This window comes from Buteo buteo, chromosome 18 (genome assembly GCF_964188355.1).
Source record: "Buteo buteo chromosome 18, bButBut1.hap1.1, whole genome shotgun sequence".
NCBI classification, from domain to species: Eukaryota; Metazoa; Chordata; class Aves; order Accipitriformes; family Accipitridae; genus Buteo; species Buteo buteo.
The window spans coordinates 4,810,583-4,828,147 of record NC_134188.1 but is presented as its reverse complement, the minus strand read 5'-3'; the positions used below and the strand labels follow the sequence as shown (position 1 = coordinate 4,828,147).

The 17,565-nt window shown below is 41.2% G+C and overlaps 1 protein-coding gene across 1 annotated transcript in view; it reads left to right on the top strand.

The window, feature by feature from the left end:
- Positions 1 to 17,565, top strand: part of MTUS2 (microtubule associated scaffold protein 2) — a 310,632-nt gene that overhangs the window by 43,980 nt on the left and 249,087 nt on the right. Inside the window, exon 3 of the mRNA XM_075050661.1 lies at positions 16,661 to 16,721. The gene's annotated coding sequence lies outside the window, so the exon portion shown is untranslated. The remainder of the gene's footprint in view (positions 1 to 16,660; positions 16,722 to 17,565) is intronic.

Genomic DNA, 17,565 nt, shown 5'->3' with positions numbered 1-17,565 from the left:
ATTTTAGAGCATCCTACTGCATTACATAGTGACGAATTGGAATTTCAGTGTTAACTTGTAAGTAATTCCAATTCATCAGTCTATATATCTCTTGTTTATTGAGGTAAGAAATGCAAAAAAATTGAGGGACTTTGTATATGAATGCACAGAAAAGTAGTTAGGCTTATTTCCTTTTAAAGCATTTAATATTTCATGCCTCTTGCCAGCCCAGCTGGGAATCTTTAAAAGCACATCTTTACAAGAGCTGACCAAGATTTTTTTTTTTTCTCAGAAAATGCTGATGGATCAAACTCAAAACTGTTAAGTTTAGGTGAATTTTTCATTTTATAGAACGTTAAAAAATGTTTTGAAACTGGAACAGGACACCCCTGCATTTTCAAAATAAAAGAATATGATTTTGTTTATAATTCCAGAGGGTTTAAAATAAGGTAATTATTATACCCAAAATAAAAATAAAAGGCAAAATAAAGCAATATTTTGGTGCTATTAAAAATATTTTATTTTCCCAAATACTACAGATATTACTGTTCTTTTCTGAACATTTTAGGGCCATATTTGTTTGCTGCCTAACCTATGGAAAAAAAAAGTTCTGCCCCCAGAATTAGAAATAACAAAGACTCAGTCCCTTGGGACCCCAGTTTTGCCATTGATTTTTATGTGGAAGACAGACTGGGACCACTGTGAGGGGTGGCCTCATGAAGCTTGTGACAATTATAAGTAGTATGCAATAATGATAGATGAATATGGAAACATACAGATGGCAGCTGGTGGTCCATGAAAGATGCAGGGAGCCACATCCAATTTGTTGTATTGGTTAAGACAGGTTTATTGTTCATCATTGTACTGCGTGGAGCGTATTGCCGGTGTCTGGTTGCTGTGTGTTCCTTCCCTGAATAATTCTTGGACTTGCTCTGCTAGCAATAGCTTATTTTTTAAATATGTATCTTATTGGCTATGCATTTCTGTCATTCAGTTTTAGGCTATGTCCCATTTCCTCCACTGAATAATGAACCTTTCTTTTCAAGCCTTTTTTTCTCCCCTCTTTGAAATGAAACAACTGTTAGTGTTTTTCGAGGGTTCAAACTCACCCAGGTACCACGTATTTTCTGTTTTTCCGTGGTTTTGGCAGTGTGATGAGCACGAGGAGATGCTGTCCTGGGAACAGGCTGTGCGCATCCCGGCAGTACAGGGACCTGTCCACCTGTCCTGACACAGCGCTTGTGAGCGGTCTTGTGAGTACAGGTTGGAAAACTTGACATGGGATCCAGTTTAATGCAAATGGTTGTGTGGATAGTATTGGAAGCCAAACCCCTTTCTTTTCACGTTGGTACCCTCTGATGCCAGAGATCCTCAGTATCAGTCCTGCTGGCCTGCTTTTAAATGTAAGGGGTATTTTGGGGCTAGTCGTTTTCCCATTATACTCTCAGTATTTGCTGGAGAACCTCGGCTCTGCTGCTGCCATTTTGCTGCCAGTGGCTCGTTTCAGACGCAGCACCTGGTATTGATTGGAATTGATTAACTTTTCTATAGTGCTTTTTCTTAATGTAGAGCTGGGTGTCATTATGCCCACTTGACAGTTAGTAATTTGCATCCTGGAAGGGTAAAAGGTCTTGTCCTGAGTAACTGAAGGGGTGACGGTGGTTGTTTTGCTAACATGCCATGGTGGTACCTGGGGTCCTGAAGGAGGGATCTGTGCAAAGTGCAGAGTCCAGTGCCCCTGCCCTGAGGGTCTCGGGAGACCTGCAAGACAGAGAGAAGGAACGGAGGCACGTCTCTACCCTTGCAATGCTGGTGTCCATCTGCTGTATCGGAGCAGCTTCATGAAAAAGAATTTGTAAAGAAAAATAAAAGTGCTTTGGACATCAGTCTTCTAGCGACTTAGCCCTCAAAATCATTTGAATAATTGCAGGTTGTGAGCTCCTAGAATGAAGCAGTGCTCTAGTGATGCAGTTAGTGATCTGGTATTGACAAGACTTGCTACAACATTTTCTAGATTTCTTCTGCATTTCTTCCTTTATTTGCGTTTATGATCTCTACATAGGCAACTCTAGCAGCAAAATAGAAACTGTAAGGTGCATAGTAACTTACTGCTAAACTGCTACACATAGAAATCCTTCTAGCCTTACTTGAGTACAGCAGGAGACTTTTCCTTGACTTACAGCTCTAAGGAAAAGAAAATGTTTTTGCTTTCCCAGAATGAGGGTGCTGGCTGCTGTTGGACGGGGACCAGCGGCAAGCGCCGGCCTGGATGTGCCACTTGGCTCAGGCGAGCATGTTGCAGCGGCGTTGGCCTTGTGCAGGAGCTGTGCTTTGATCTGAAGAGCCCTGACACAGCAGATGCTCTGCCGGAGGGACCACCTCAGGCATCAGCACAAGTCAGACCTCTTGGTCAAGTGTTTCCTCTCCTGCTGCACGAGAGAGCGGGGAAGGGACAGAGGAGAGCAGGAGGAGGTCCCTGAGGATGTGTGTGAAGGGGGGCCGTGTTTCTTACCCTGTGTGGGACAACGCTGGGAAGAGCTGGAGGCTCTGCATCCTCGTCATGCTCCTGTAAAAGCTGGCTTGTACAGCAAGGTGGTCACTAGGGGAACTGAAAGATAACTGAAAGATAACAGTCTTACTTGCTTTTGCTTCATAATGATTATTCAGGATCACTTGAATGATTTTTGGTTTTTTTTAATGCTCAGTTTCTCTATCCAAAAAATATTGGAAATGTCCTGTCTTTTCTCCCCTCTTTGGAATCTCTCAGAGGACTTAGATGTGAATAGCTAGGTTTTTTTTCCTCCCTTAATTGAAAGCCTGCAAAGTTTTGATCCTTAACGAGCATATCTTTTCTTCCAGCTATTTATATGGTATCCATGCAAAATAGATGTTAATATTGCGGAAAAACAGTTTCAACCCATTTGATCAAAATGATTTCTTTTCCTCAAGGAGAAGTCACTGTTATGGTTGCCACAGACCTCCTTGCTCCCCACTCAAGAGGGTCTTTCAGGTAAATAAGACAGACAAGGACTGAATTGGAGGAGAATGTGGCAGCCTACTCTCTGAGGCCCTCTCTGTACACGATAAAGAAGCAAAGAGATCCAAGTATTAGATACCATCTAGTACTCCATGTGTCTTAATTTGCCCAGGAGTGTCCTCAACTGCTTTGGCATTCAGGGCACCTCGAACGCTCACAGCTGGTCTTACATGGCCTCAGTTTCCAAAAGGCTGTTGCCGTCTCAGCTCTCTGCAGTGGCTGCACATGTGCTGCGGGGTGCAGGTGCCTGTACGTCCATCCTGGGTTTCTGCGTGGCGGTGGGGAGACCTTAATTTCATCCTAGAACCATCAGATTCTGTATCACCATTAGTCAAAATTGATCAAATGCCCATTCTCCCTGCTCCAACTCCTCTGTCTCCAGGAGCTGTGAGCCCTGGCCAGGAAGGGCGTGCTTCCATCTCAGCTCTGTCCCTTCCCTTTCCACGGCAGCCCCTCCACCTCAGAGCAGCAGTGCTCTGTGCTGCTATTGCAGGCTCCTCAAGCAAGTCCTTAGCTGCCTACTTACTTATCAGAGTCACCCAGCTGCTTGAGCTGGTAAGGGTCCTACCACTGATTGCTACTTCTCAACCACCAGGCCGTGTGCCTTAATGTGAAAAGAAATTTTAAAAAGTACTTTGCACGTAGATGACATGTAAATTTTGCTATAGTTAGCTGGTACTATTTGTTGGGCTTGGATGAATTATGGCATATATATTTGGCTCTTCTTCATATAGGGTGTTGTAGTACCATTAATAACATTTGCAAACACTATCTGCTGTTTGGGCAGCAATGGAAGTGCTGTAATGAGTCTGGATGGGGTGGCAACCACGGAATCATCAAATGATGCTTGTGTTAAAGGCCCTGCAAATTCATCTGGGAAGCATCTTTGCAGGGGAATGGACTGGCTACACGTTGAGTGAAACTGGCCTTGGATTTGGGGATGTGTAGAGGTTATGATAGAGATTCAAATGCATTCCCATCAGTCATTTGGAATGTAATAGTTTCCAATACCACATATTCTGCTTAGTACTGCCTTTAGCAAGCAGATAGAGGGAAAAATTAGCATGAGGTGATGCCCACATTTTCTTAGAGAATCAGACTCATTTTGCATAGGTGCCTGTGTGTTTTGTGCATGTGCATGCGTAATCCATCACTTGCAGAGCCAGTCAGCCAGCTATTATTCTCTGGAAAAGGCAGAAGCTAAAATCTGCTGTGGATTTACACTGTGCTGGTTCTTTGTCTGACTGACTACTATCTAGGTTAATATATTATACACTCCCATGTATTATAAATATGTCTATTATAAAGGATATAGGAGGCAACAACCATAGATAAGATTGCAAAATAGTTTTCATTACACAGTTTGCTGGATTTAGACATCCATAACTTAGTGAAACCTCTGCCTTTCCGGGCGAGATATCCCAAACATGGCTTATGTCCAAAGATGACAACCTGCTTTTAGAAGTTTTAGTGATCCTCTTAAACAATATTTTTTAGAGAGAGGAAAGTAGAAAAGGAAATGTTTGTATTTAAAGTACCTTTTGAAGTGCTTCCTTGGGAAGGCAGGGATCACATGAAACTTTAAACCTGATGGACTGATTATGCTCGTACAGCAGGGGGTTCAGTGTGCTGCAGATTTCGGGGAAGTTATATTAGTGATCATTTGAAAACCAGCTGATGTTTGTACACAGCACAAACCCCATGAGCCCTGCTGTCAATCTCTATATGAATCAGGTATGCATGCAAAGTCAGTCAGTTTTATAATTAGCCACCTGATCCAAAGCACTCCTCTGAGCTGTCTCGGAAGGCTTTCCGAGAGTTTCAGGGAATGCAAGGTCATGGCAAACAGACCTTCTTGTAGCAGCATGAGCCCTTCTGCACCCTCTTGGCTGGAGGGGATCAATGTCCTCAAAGTAAATAAACTCAGCTACACACAGGGAGTTCAGAGGAGCCTTTGAAAACTGCAGCCCTGGTATCTCAGGAGGGATATCAGAGCCCCAGATACTTTCTGTAGAAAAGTCTCCAAGCAGGCATGCTCTGTCCCCTCTGAGCCTGCTGACGCTGCAGGCGCTTGCACGGATCCATGTAACGCCACTGCAGGGAAACTCTATTAAAGTTGCATGGTGGAGCACTCAAAGCCAAATACGTGTCAAGAATAAGGTTAAAGACACAGTTTTACTCCCCCCATTCCCTTCCCACCCTGTATTCATTCAGTTACTTTGCAGTTGCCTCACTGCAGTGCTTTTTTTTCCTGGGAAAGCACAATTAAGTTGGAGAGAGAGAGTGCCAGAGGAAGCAGAGATGCTGCTCGTGCGAGCAGGCACCGTGCAAGAAGCTGTGCTGTCCCCAGGGACCACTCTTGGGATGGACGTGGAGCGATGCCATTGCTTATTGAGTAGCACGGTGAGGAGCTGAGCGTTCCCGGTTGTTTTTAAGGAGGAGAGGAGCAGGTGGAGCTGCTGCAAGGACTGCCGGCGTGAGAGCAGACCCTGCGTGGCTGCTGCTTTTGTGGGAACAGAGGCCAGGGAAGGTCTGCGTGGGCAGTCGAGGGCTGGCGACGTTACCAGAAACAAAACCGAAGGAGATGTGTAGTGGCAGGAGCCAAAAGAAAATGATTTATTGCTGGCAAGGCATGGCATATGCTGCTTTGCTGGGGGAGGTTACTCAAAATTAATTTGTGTGTGGGTTGGGGGTGCCCTCACCAGTGCCAGAAGAGTTTAGTCTGCAAAAGTCTGAGGACAAGAGGCTGCAGTGTGGCGTGGGATGGGTGCCGGTGTGGTTGGGGCATGACCAGCATGTCTGTTCCCGACCAGACGCGGCTTTGTCACCGCTGCCCTGTTGCTGGAGCTGATGTGCATGTCCTACACCCGGGCCAAGACCCAATGTGTGCACACCATGGTTATTCTGCAGACTATAACAATTACATTACACACATCTCAGAAGCTGGCACAGAGGATTTGCTGTTGGGCTCAGTGTACTAGTAACTGCTGAGAAAAGTGTCTGGCTCCTCTTTTTCTTACAGCCATGTGGGTGGAGATCTTTGGAGAGCTCAGTGCAGACTTTCCCCAGCTGGGCCTGAGGTCGGGTGGTATTTGCTTCCTTCAGGGATGGGTTTTCCTGCCACTTACTTACCTGGGCATTTGTTTCCCGTGAGACCTATGAGAGGGCTGGGCCTTTCGTTAGCTGCTGCCACGGATGTGCTAGCGTGTCCCCACCACAGCAAGTCCCGCAGGTAGTAAAGCTGCATTAGCGGGGCACCGCACTAATAAGGAATAGGTTAATAAGTAATAAGCTTGTAAGTCCCTCAGGAGATTCCAGAACAGTCAGCCTCAAGATCTCTGCATCAGACTTGGTGTGTTTTAAACCTGCCTTCTGTCTCTTCTGACGTTTGATGTGCCGGTTCATCAGCCGGTTTTCTCCCAACCATTTATCATTAGGCAGCAAGCTGCAGGGAGCCATGTGCGACCTAAGGACTTGCTGCAGGAGCAGTGGCTAGAGTAATGCAGGTCACATCGGCTTTGTTTCTTCCCTTCGCATGGTGTACATGCTGTCTTTCCGGGCCAAATGAGGAAATTTGCTATGGGGAAGCACCCTGCTGCAGGTGGCTGCTAACGCTGTTGAACTCTTTAAGCAGCACCTGCTTTTTGCACTGATGCCAACAGTTGTACTGCTAAAATGGTAGGAAGTTAAACTCTGCAGACATCTTTTCAGAGGCTGTTTTGTATCATACAGATCCCATGCCTGCATGGGATACTCAATACCGGCTCAGGTGGAACTTACCTTCTGCATCAGATAGACACTGAATTTCCTTTAGGAAGCCCTAGCTAGAGGAAGAGGCGTTGCTTACTTTTAATGAGGGCAGTTAGCCTGAAGCAATCCACCTGGCTGCAGAAACAACTTCTGCATGACGCTACTTCTGCTTCCTCCAAATATTTGGTGTAAAGCTGAAGCATCTAGTGAGGCTATAGCCGAAAGTTGATTGCAGCCTCTGGGTGTATAGACCACAGGGTAGCGAAAATAGATGCTTTTTGCCTTTCTTTGAAGAATTTATATCCTTGTTTAAAAAAAAAAAATCAAAAACTGAATAAGGTGCAGGAAGGAACTATGGAAATAAGGGAAGAAAACACAGTGATGGGCATTGAACCCCTCAAAGCCTGAGAGGTGGTTTGATGTCAGTATAAACTTGGCCATAAAGGGATAGTGACAGTAAAGGACTAGCGAAGAAAGGTTTCTCAAGGTCTAATAGTTGAAAGCTGATACCATTGAAATTCCAACTGGAAGTGCGTCACCACTTCTATGGCTCGATAAAGGGGCTAATGAATGAAATTTAATAACTCATGATATACAGAGGTCAGACCAGATAATTGGTTCATTCCTCTGGGCTTAAGTTCTGTGAATCTAAGGACTGATGTACCTTCTGCAGTTTCATCAAGAAAAAATATGTACTAACTAGCAGACGTGGTTTCTCAAGTCTGAACCAATTTGAAAATGTTTTCTACAGTCTAGAATGGAGTTTCAGAGTGTTAGAAGTTCAGAGGCATTTTTTGCTTCATTTTTTTTTGGTAAAATTGTTCTGAGAGCAATTATCTGAATTATTACTATGTGCAATTTGGCAAGTATGTGTGATTTTTAAATAGATTTAAGAAAATATTTGGAAAATAACATGGATGAAGAATCCATTAAAAAACTAATGTTTCTGAACTGAACAGTTTTTTTATCCTTTGGGAAATTAAATTATTTTGTGTTCAGACTGGTATAAATTAGAAGTAATTAAATTGAAGTCAGCAGAGTGACATTTGTCAGATTAGATGTAAGCAAGTTTATATTGCAGTCCACCAACAAGGAACCTTGTAAAATGTGCTCCTTGTGGGTTTTCTGTTTTCAGCTGTTTATTAAGACTGCTTGAATTATTCATGGTGTATAAATGATCTGATAAAGTTGAATCTTTTTTCTGTCTGTGAAAAATTTGCAGACTGCCTCTGAATGCTGGAAATGAAGTGTTTTCAGCCATCGGGTGTTTGTGGAGTTCACTTTGACTATCTGCATTTTGCTACCTGAGGGCCGGTAGCCAGTGGGTCATGTTCATCATGTGTTATTGTCCCAGCTTGGCTGACGCACTGACATCTTTCAAGCAGGATGGATATACATATACAGTGAATGGAATTCCCTTTAGGATGTGACAGGGAATTGGGTCCTCTGTGTCGGTGCATGCAAGAGCCATAGGGCCAGCTGTCTCAGCCGCTGCAGTCATACGGTTCCTGGACAGGATCAGGGCCTCCTGCCTGTCCTCTTTTCTCCCCATCCCCAGCAAAGCCAGCTTATCCCCTCTGGAGCCCTTACCCCGCAGTATCCAGCATGTGGAGTCATGGTCACGCTGGAGCATGAGACCTGCTGCCTGTCCTCTGCCCTGCGACCTGCCCATCCTCAGCGCCCATCCTCATGCATTGGAGCTTCTCATCATGGGAAAGCAAAACACGAGAGTCTCCTCATGAATGGCTTTTTCCTTCTGTGCATATATTAATATATATGCATATATTCATATGCACACGTATGTATTCATAAGGAGTAATCAGTAACCAAAGTCTGGGGAGGGGAGGAAAAGCCTCTGCTGCCCGACTCTCCTTCTCATAAATTTTCCTCCTGTGTGACGCAGAGAAAAAGTGTGGGAAGAGCATGCAATCAGCAGTATATTCTTAGGGAATTAGCGTTGCCTGGTATGCTTGAAGTAGTATATTGATAAAAATGTGTTTTTAATCGTTTGGAATGGTTACACTGAAGCACTGCTCTTCATGTTTCCCTTGCATTAGCCTCTGTCAAGCTATTCTTAGAATAGCCTCGGACTTGGAATGTCTGAATTTAATTACTGTTAACACTAGAGATATTTAGCCCTATTTGAGGGAGAAAAAAACCAGGAACTTTTGAGAGCAGAGATAGCTGTAAAGATAGAAGCATTCATAAGTTTGTTAGCTGGTCTGTAGTATTTAAGCTTATTTCCATAGCAACATTATCAGTTCAGCTCCAGAATTTTGAGATTTTTGTGTGCCCAGTAATTAGAACTAATATCCTAATTTTAGCAGAGATATCACATTTGTATTTGGCAAGAGTCTTTTAACTAAGCACACTGATTGGAGACTGAAATAATGTTTCATTTTCCTTGATTTCTCTTTCCTGGATCACTCCAGACTGCTTAAATAGCTAAAAGCAAATCATTGCAGTCTGCTTTCTCAGTACATAAGACTAGTTTTACCTTTTGGGAGAACAGATGCATAAATATATATATATATATAATTTGCTTCTTTATAAATATAGCTAAAAGCTTGCCTATCTGTGCAATCCTTGGTAAAACATAAAGGCAGACCCAAAGTACAGCAATTCAGAATACCCATATAGTCCTCATCTAAATTGCTCCAATTTAACACAGTGATGCCCTCTCGCTGGCAGGTAGCACCCAGGGGTTGAGGAGGAAGGGTGCTTGCCCCTCATCTCCCTACTGCCATTTCTGCAGGGCTGAGGACACTGATTTTTTTTCCAGGGCAGACCAACAGCTGCCTTTTTAATAACAAAACAGAAGGACTACAGGAAAGCTGTAACACCAGATTGCCGTATTTCCACTGAATTCAGTGCAATGACTCCAGCTTGTATCATTTAGCCCTGTATGACCAGACTCTGCCTATTTCTTATAACCAGCTTGGCAGTATATACTATTTCATAAATATATACATGTTTGCATTCCAAATTAAAACAATAAGTTTTTTTCTCACTGATGTTGTCTGTGAAAAGTTATGAAAAACTCAGTAGGAGAACTTGGGTTTCTGTCGATTTGTGTCCTCCATCCCCCAATCCCTCTGAGCTCCCACAGCATGCTGTGCTTGATCTGGGTTCCCAGCCCGATGGCCAAATGTCAGCCCAGGCTCCGGCTGATTTGAGTTAGGTGTGCAGGGACAGCCAGTGGGCTGTTGCCTCCCAGCATGGGCAAAATATTCCCCTCTATCTTCTGTACCCAGCCTCTAATTTTCACAAAACTTTCAGGACTTCGGTCTCTGAGACTTCCATCTTCCCTGTCCCCAGCTGTCAAATTTGCTTAGAATTGGCCGACAAGTTCAAAGGTTATTAAGGAAGGATTGACAAATGTATATATCAATGTGATCATGTAAGCCTCAATTGCCTTAGAAGTCAGGCTAAAAACCAGGTCTGCAGTGTTTTGACAATAAAACCCCATATCTAGGCAGAGTTCATAAAGACCCATTAGATCATCTACCTACGGTGTCAATGTGGTTTGGGTTCTTCTTTTAAAGATTTTTTTTTTTCCCCTATATTCAATTTGTTTTTCAATTCGCTCTTTAAAATAAGGCTAATGTTGGAAATACAACACTTTTGAGTGGCACAGCAGGTTCAGCATATGCAGTAGATATATAGTGGAAAATAGCATCAGAAGACTTGTTCCTGTTGCTAATGAGTTCTGAAGGTAGGAGAACAGTTAATGTATTCATAACAGACTTATACTCAGAGATTTGTAAATAATTTATGGCTTTCTGTGAGTGTGAAGCCAACTACCATAAAGCTTGGACCCAGATAGAAAATAATTTTGTAACAGCAACGGACTTTGGATTTTGCACATGTAGCAATTCAGCTGTAATCCCCCTGGCAGGGAAAAAAATTATTTAGTAGACTTACCATAGAATATCAGGGGACTAATAATTTAGTCTTTGTGGCCTCCTGGGGTTCTATCACAATTTGGCATCTACTTTCCCCCAAGGAAAATGAAACTCCTTGCAGTATGACGAGTACTTTGCTAACTTGTGTTTATCTGCAAAAATTCTATTATACATTTAAATTAAAGGCAGTGGAGAAATATACTGTTGGTGTATGAACCCTCCTTCAGTGATGGATTTGTGTGTAAATTGGCAGATAATAATTATTCTTAGGAAATACTAGTGAAATAAGCAGACATACTTTGCATGTGAATCATGGTGGCCTTTGGGAGTCTGGAACACTGATTTCTTTTACCATGGATTTAAATGGCTGAACTACTGTTTAAGGATGAAAAATTCTGTGCAAATTTTTTTTTTTTTTTGTAAGATTGCAAGTAAAAAGCACAATGGCTGCTCAACAATAGGTAATGGCAAAGGGGACAGGTTGTAGACTGGATCCAGAAAAATTGCCTTTGTTCCCGGTTGAGCTGTTTTTATAAAAGTAAAGTAAAGGTGTGAGTGATGCACTGCTGTAACCAAGACCTATTCCAAAATCCAGGTAGTGACCACAGCCTTTCTAGTTACAATGAAGCAGCATTGCTTATGCTCCATAAGAATAAAATGACTGGAATCTTCATCCCTTTGCTTTTGCTCAAACTAGACAATTTTAGCTCTAAGAAGAGAAGTGGACAGAGGAAGGTCATGATGGTGAGAGGCAAGAAGTGCCAGTTGCCTTTTCCATCGTTAGTAAGCTTGTGTGAGGACACAGCAGTTCTCTGGTCAATTCAACCAACCTGTTTTCACTTGGGGAAGTTTTCCTGCCTGCTGGCAGCCATGCTCTTGAAGGAGGCAGAGGGTTTGAAGCCCCTTGCTAACAGCCAAGTTAGGATCCCTTTCTTTAAAACTTATTTTGAGCTTTTGGACACATGTTTTGGACACATATCTTGCTGAATACTGCATTTATCTACACCTCCTGTGAAACTGGAGAATGTTATTCAAACTCTTTAATCACAGGAGAACTTGAGTTTTTTCCTTACTTTCCCTCATTATTGTTCTCAATTTTAGTAGGCGATAGGCCTTTTAATTTTTTTATTCCTTTTGGGTTTTTATTATAATCCTTTGAGTTTTGAGGACATTGGTTGAGTTAATAGTTGGAGGTACATTTTCATCAGGTGTGGTTCAATGTCCCTTGGCCCCAGGGAGGAGGTCAGTACAGAGGACAAGGAGGTTTCTTTCCACTGACATCACATTTTGATAAAGCCATTATTTATGGGGGTGTGGTGGAATAAGCAAAGGAATCCTATGGACTTGTTCAGTTCTCTCTTCAGTGAAAACTTGAGATCTAAAAGGGATGTATATCATAAGCATAATTTGCAGCCCTCAATTTCAAAAAGATTTTATGAACCATTTATGGGCATTTCCTGATTCACAGCAAACAAGTAATTGCTGTTTTAAAAATTCTGCTTTCCTAGGAGACTGTATCCAAAGAACCTTTTTTCAAGCGCTGGTGCCCCTAGCAGCAATTTGTAACTTGCTGAAATGAAAGAACAGCTGAAAAAAAAAAAAAAATATTTATAGTTTCAGCTATTACAAAAGAAATGGGTCAAAATGTGCTATTTTACCCATGAAACATAGTACTTTTTTGCCTTCACGATTAAGATAAATCACCTTGGCTATCTGACTGTGATAACTATGTGTTGGGACTGACATTTAGGTACAAACTGGTGGGAATCTGGTCTGCTGCATACAAATGAGGCGGCCCTAACACACAGACATGTCTTTGGCTTCTTTTCCTGTGATTCTTGTACCTCATGCATGAAAAAGAGACTTGTGGAAGGGTTTTTCAACGCTGCAGTATGTTGTGGGATTTATTGCAAGGAGAAGCGAGAACTGGAAAGCCAAAGAAGTGCCCTATCATATTTTGTCTGATAAAGGGATTTGTATGGCCTTGTGCTGCAAAAGATAGGATGAGTAGTGTTTCTGACTTAATGGATAGTGTGTAGCAGTAAATATGCAAAAGAAGACACAGCAGTGTATAGTGTCTTTATTTTAGTACTCCCTTTAAACTTTTTTCCTTTAAACTTTCTATGTAGGACATCATAATCTATAATGCAAAATCAAACAAGGTCCACCCCCCCGCAAGAAAGATTCCTATTAACTGGTGGAGAATGTGGGGATTACTTTTGCTAATTATGTTTAGGAGACATTTTTCCCATTCTTTTTGCACTGTGACTCAGTGGACTGAGGAGTTGAGTTCTCCTGTTAGAAGATGAAGCATTAGGTATAGTAAATGTATCTGGCCTGAAACCCAGGTACTACTGGAAACTGAAAGGAATGTCTTTGGTGATTTAATGGAAGACTAGTGATGGCATTACCTTCTGGTGCACGAAACAGGATGGGTAACCCCTGGATCAGAGTTCAAAGTGAAGACCAGGCAGCGTTAGGGAGGACAGAGAGAGAAGCCGCCTCGAGGCCCCAAAACTGGCGGCAATTTACTCTGGGAGCCCTGGATGCATGTGAAAACTTTGCTTTGGCTTATTTTTCCCCCAGAATTCTCGGGTAAATACTTCCATTTTGAAAGGCTGTCCTGGATTGCTGCAAGGGAACATACCACTAGACAGGACCAAGTCTGCTCACATGTAACTGCACAGTAGGCAGAAGGGTTTGCAAGCATCTGCTTCTGCCTTAGAAGACATTAGAGGCATCAACAGTGTGTGTTGGTTGAATGACTCTTACAAAAGGAACAAAGGGGAACTCATTGGGATCTGCTGGAAGAGTGATAGCAAGAAACCTCGATACCTGCTAAATATAGGGATGTGGTCTGATAGGGAACATTTAAACTTCATAGCATGTGGGAGCTGTGTTGTGGCTTAAATACTGTCGTTCTGGTCACCCAAATTAAGCACCTGAATGAAGAGTGTGTTATTGAGAACTTACGTGACTATTTTTCTGTTTAGTTTAGTTTCTAATATCTCATATACAACACTAGCTCACGGCTCTTTCATTGCAGTTCATTGCTATATTGTTGACTCATTGCCCATGATAAAGCGAAAGGGAAATAAATTTTGGGTTTGTTTGTTCAGTGCTTTTCATCCTGAATGCTTGACACGACCATGACCCACTTCATACACCACTGAAATATGGACACTGAACAAATGTGTAATGATGTGCAGGTGCACTTGGCAGGGTTGAGACTGCAAGTGAAAAATGCCTCCTGAATTTGAAATTCCAGGAAACCTTTAGCTAGGCAGTATGTCGATAACTGTTAGCATTTGTTTGTGGTAGATGAGCATCTCACAACACTTCTGAAAAGTTAAGGAAAGCATTTTCAGACAAAAATAATACTCACTTGTGGTCATTTAAATGACCACACAAGATGGCTGTTCAGATAACAGCTTGACTGGTCTAGATTTAAATGTATTCCACAACAAAATAGTTGGACTAACATGGGAAGAAAGATGGGCTAGAGGACAAGGAGGTTTGTCTTCAGCCTATTAGAAAATTGTGTGTTCAATATTGGAAACAAATGTTACAGGTAAAACTCTGGACATTGCTATGATTATTACTTCAGAGCAATTACACTGATATTTATAAAATCCGTAATGGAGATGGAAGGGAACATCTACTGCACATGTATACTTAAATAAGATCTTCATTGCTGTGAAATAGTTTTGTTATACTTTTATAAAAAGCAGCAGTGCTTAGTAAAATCAGTTAAATCATTTAGAGGAATTAAAGTGCTGACAAGCTAATACCTATCCTTCTAATTATTGAATAAATTAGCATAAAGGAAATAAATGATGCATTCCTGGATTTACAACTGAAGGTTATTTTATTAGAATGACAATTTCTTAAATTGGGTTGTTTCTGAATATTCAGGTGTGACCTTTTTTTTTTGCAGCTGAAAGTAAGACAGATACATAGAAATGAAAGCACATATTTAAGAAAGTATACTATATAAAAGTAATTTGCTTCTATTTTACCAGTCTTATGGAGTTGATCATGGGATTTGTAGATTGCTTTTTCTCTCTGCTTACATTAATTGCACAACTGGAACTTATCCCTGTTGATAGAAGCTTGCTCTTTGATTCAATAAATCTATTTACTTTCAAATAATTTATGAAGACAAGTGCATTTACAGAAGTTTTAAAAAGTTTACCTTTTCAGACTTAGATCACAATATTGTTTGGATTAATAGTGTACCCACATTCCAGAATTCACATCTTTTCCAATAAAAATACATGAAGTCATGTTGACAATGCAGGGTGCAAGAGTATTCTGTGAAACTGTATTTCACAGAAGAAATTATAAATTAGAGGTGCTAATTTTTTTTTGAGTTTGCTATTTGGTTTACTGCCTTTTTTTCTGTTTTGTTAGAGAGGTGGGTTTTGTAGGGGCTGACCCCGGTATGAGAAGGGGTGTGTGCAGGGAGCCAGAGCAACAAGTTGGCTTTGGTAGTCAGACCATGAAAGTCTCATGAATTTCAGATGTTTTCAGACTTCAACCGTGCGCTGAAAGAGGGAGGAGAAGTGAAAACAGATGACTGTTATCAGACTTGCCATTAGGTTCAGAGGGCTCATATTGAATTAATGTGAAGTCTGTGCACTGATCAGTCCTCGGTTTGGATGACTGGCACTGTGTTGTAAATAGCGGTAAAAACTGCTGAGCATATTGTCTAAGCTTTCCTTGTAATGGCAGCATCAATCACTCCATGATTAACATGCTTACAGGCACTTTTTTCATCTTCTGCCATCGTATCTCTTCCAGTAAAAGAATGGATTAACAGCTGAGCACTCGAGGAAAAGAAAGGAGTCTTCTCTGAAGAAAACTACATGAAAGTCCAAAGAAAAGCATAATTTATCATGTGTCACTTGGAATAATGAAGCACAGAGAGATATCCTCCTCATCCTGCAGAATCAATAGTTTTTTAAATTTAAATGGAAATATATAACTGAGAAAGAGGATCATTTGTCCATTGAATACCTGTAACCAAATTATATAGTAACTTTGATTTATAAATGCATTTTTTTCTGGTTGGAGAGAGATCAGTCTAATCATATTACACATTTCTCATTTTCACAGCCAAAATTTCATTCTTCCTAGATATCAGTCAGACACTTGCCTCCTCTCTCCCATGTCTTGAGTATGAATAGTTATCTAGGAAGATTCAGGAGAAGTATGTAGCAAAGGAATCCAACTGCAAATAAGATAAAACAGAGAGAAAAAACTTTACCTGCATACTAAAATATAACTTTCTATTTGCTAAGTTTGCACAACACCCTCTTGAAGTAGTCAGTTTACATCACTGCTTGTACTCTAAATGAGTAAAAAATAGTATACATATTACATAGTGGTGTAAGGGGTGGGGTTTTTGCTGTACTCTCAGAATATTTTGTTAGTAAATAATCTAACTTTTTTTTTTCACAGTACTGTTCTAAGAGTGTGTTATACAATAATTTCCATGGCCACTAGAATTTCCACAGTATGTGCAAATTTCTTATCAAAGCAATTCTGAGAAATAGGAAAGTGTTATTTACTTATGTTCTCTCTAGCACAACACTTCAGCTGGCAACACGTCTCTATCCTGAAGATTGCATCCTTTAGGGGTTTGGAGTCCCTAACCCTCTGAGCTGAAAACTTCATTTTCTTTGACTTCTAAGACCCAGGAATTCATCCTGCCATAAAAAGTGCTGCATCCACGTTTGAAAGTTGCTCACATTGTGTTCAGTTTTCATAGCACTGCACAGGCCCAAAGCTTGTGCTGAATTGCAAGCAGCAACTCAGGCAATAAAATGAATAGAAAATCTTTGGTGAGCTAGTTCAAACGTAATCTAGACTGGTGCTTGTGTGAAAAAACTGAACTGACATTTTAATAAATATTCTGTAATTCAAAGAACTTCCCTATTATTGTAGAGTAAATTGTTATTTTTTTTCCCATTTTGATCTTTCCAAGGCTTCTGATGAACAGAGAGCAAGAGCCTTCCTGAAGGAGCATCTTCAGCAGAAACCAAATAGTAAGTAAATACAGTAGGCATGCAAGGTACACCTTGCAGGCAGCTACTCGATTCCACATAGTCTAATAGATGCCTCCAGAAATTACACTCACTTGTAACTGGAAAGTTGCATGTAGTACCCAGTTTATGTACAGCTCCATGTTCTGTTCTCGGACTTGCACTGGTGGGCCAGTAATCCATATTTCACAGCTAGCTTTCTGTTCTCTACTCTTTGTCAGATGTACAAACCAAACAAGAGATTGCAAAATGAAAATATTTTCTAAACAGCTGATATAAGTGTGCTTACCCCCTTTCAGTCAGTCTAGGTTTAGATGCTTTGTGTTAGTCACTTTATAAGAAACAAGCAGCTGTATTGAAACTGAAACTAGGTGCATGTTATAAACCCATTTCTAATCCCATCCTTAATTTCCCACCAGGGAAGCCTAATCTTTCTGGAAGTCCAAGTGCTGAATCTTCTTGGTGAATAAGGGATCTCTGGGAATGTTAGTGAAAGAGACTTGGGTAAAATTGTGAAAGTTCACCTAATTTCATAGTCAAAGTCTCAGTTTGGGGTCTTTGTTCTACTTCTGAAAGAGCTGGACTAGACATTCCGCGTGAGCTTTGCTTCACCTGTCTTTGGGGACTTCCTTTGGACTGTGAACATTTTGCAGGAAATAATAGGTCACTTGCAGAGGTGTACAGTAGACTCATCACCTAAAATGCAGAAAGGAAATTATTAATTGGATTTTTTTGAAACTTGACTGTAAAGGTTTGTCCTACTTTGTGACTTGACATTTTATGCAAATTATTTAGAACATTTGTGTATTAATGAGAAGAGATATATATTACCATATTTATTATCTTC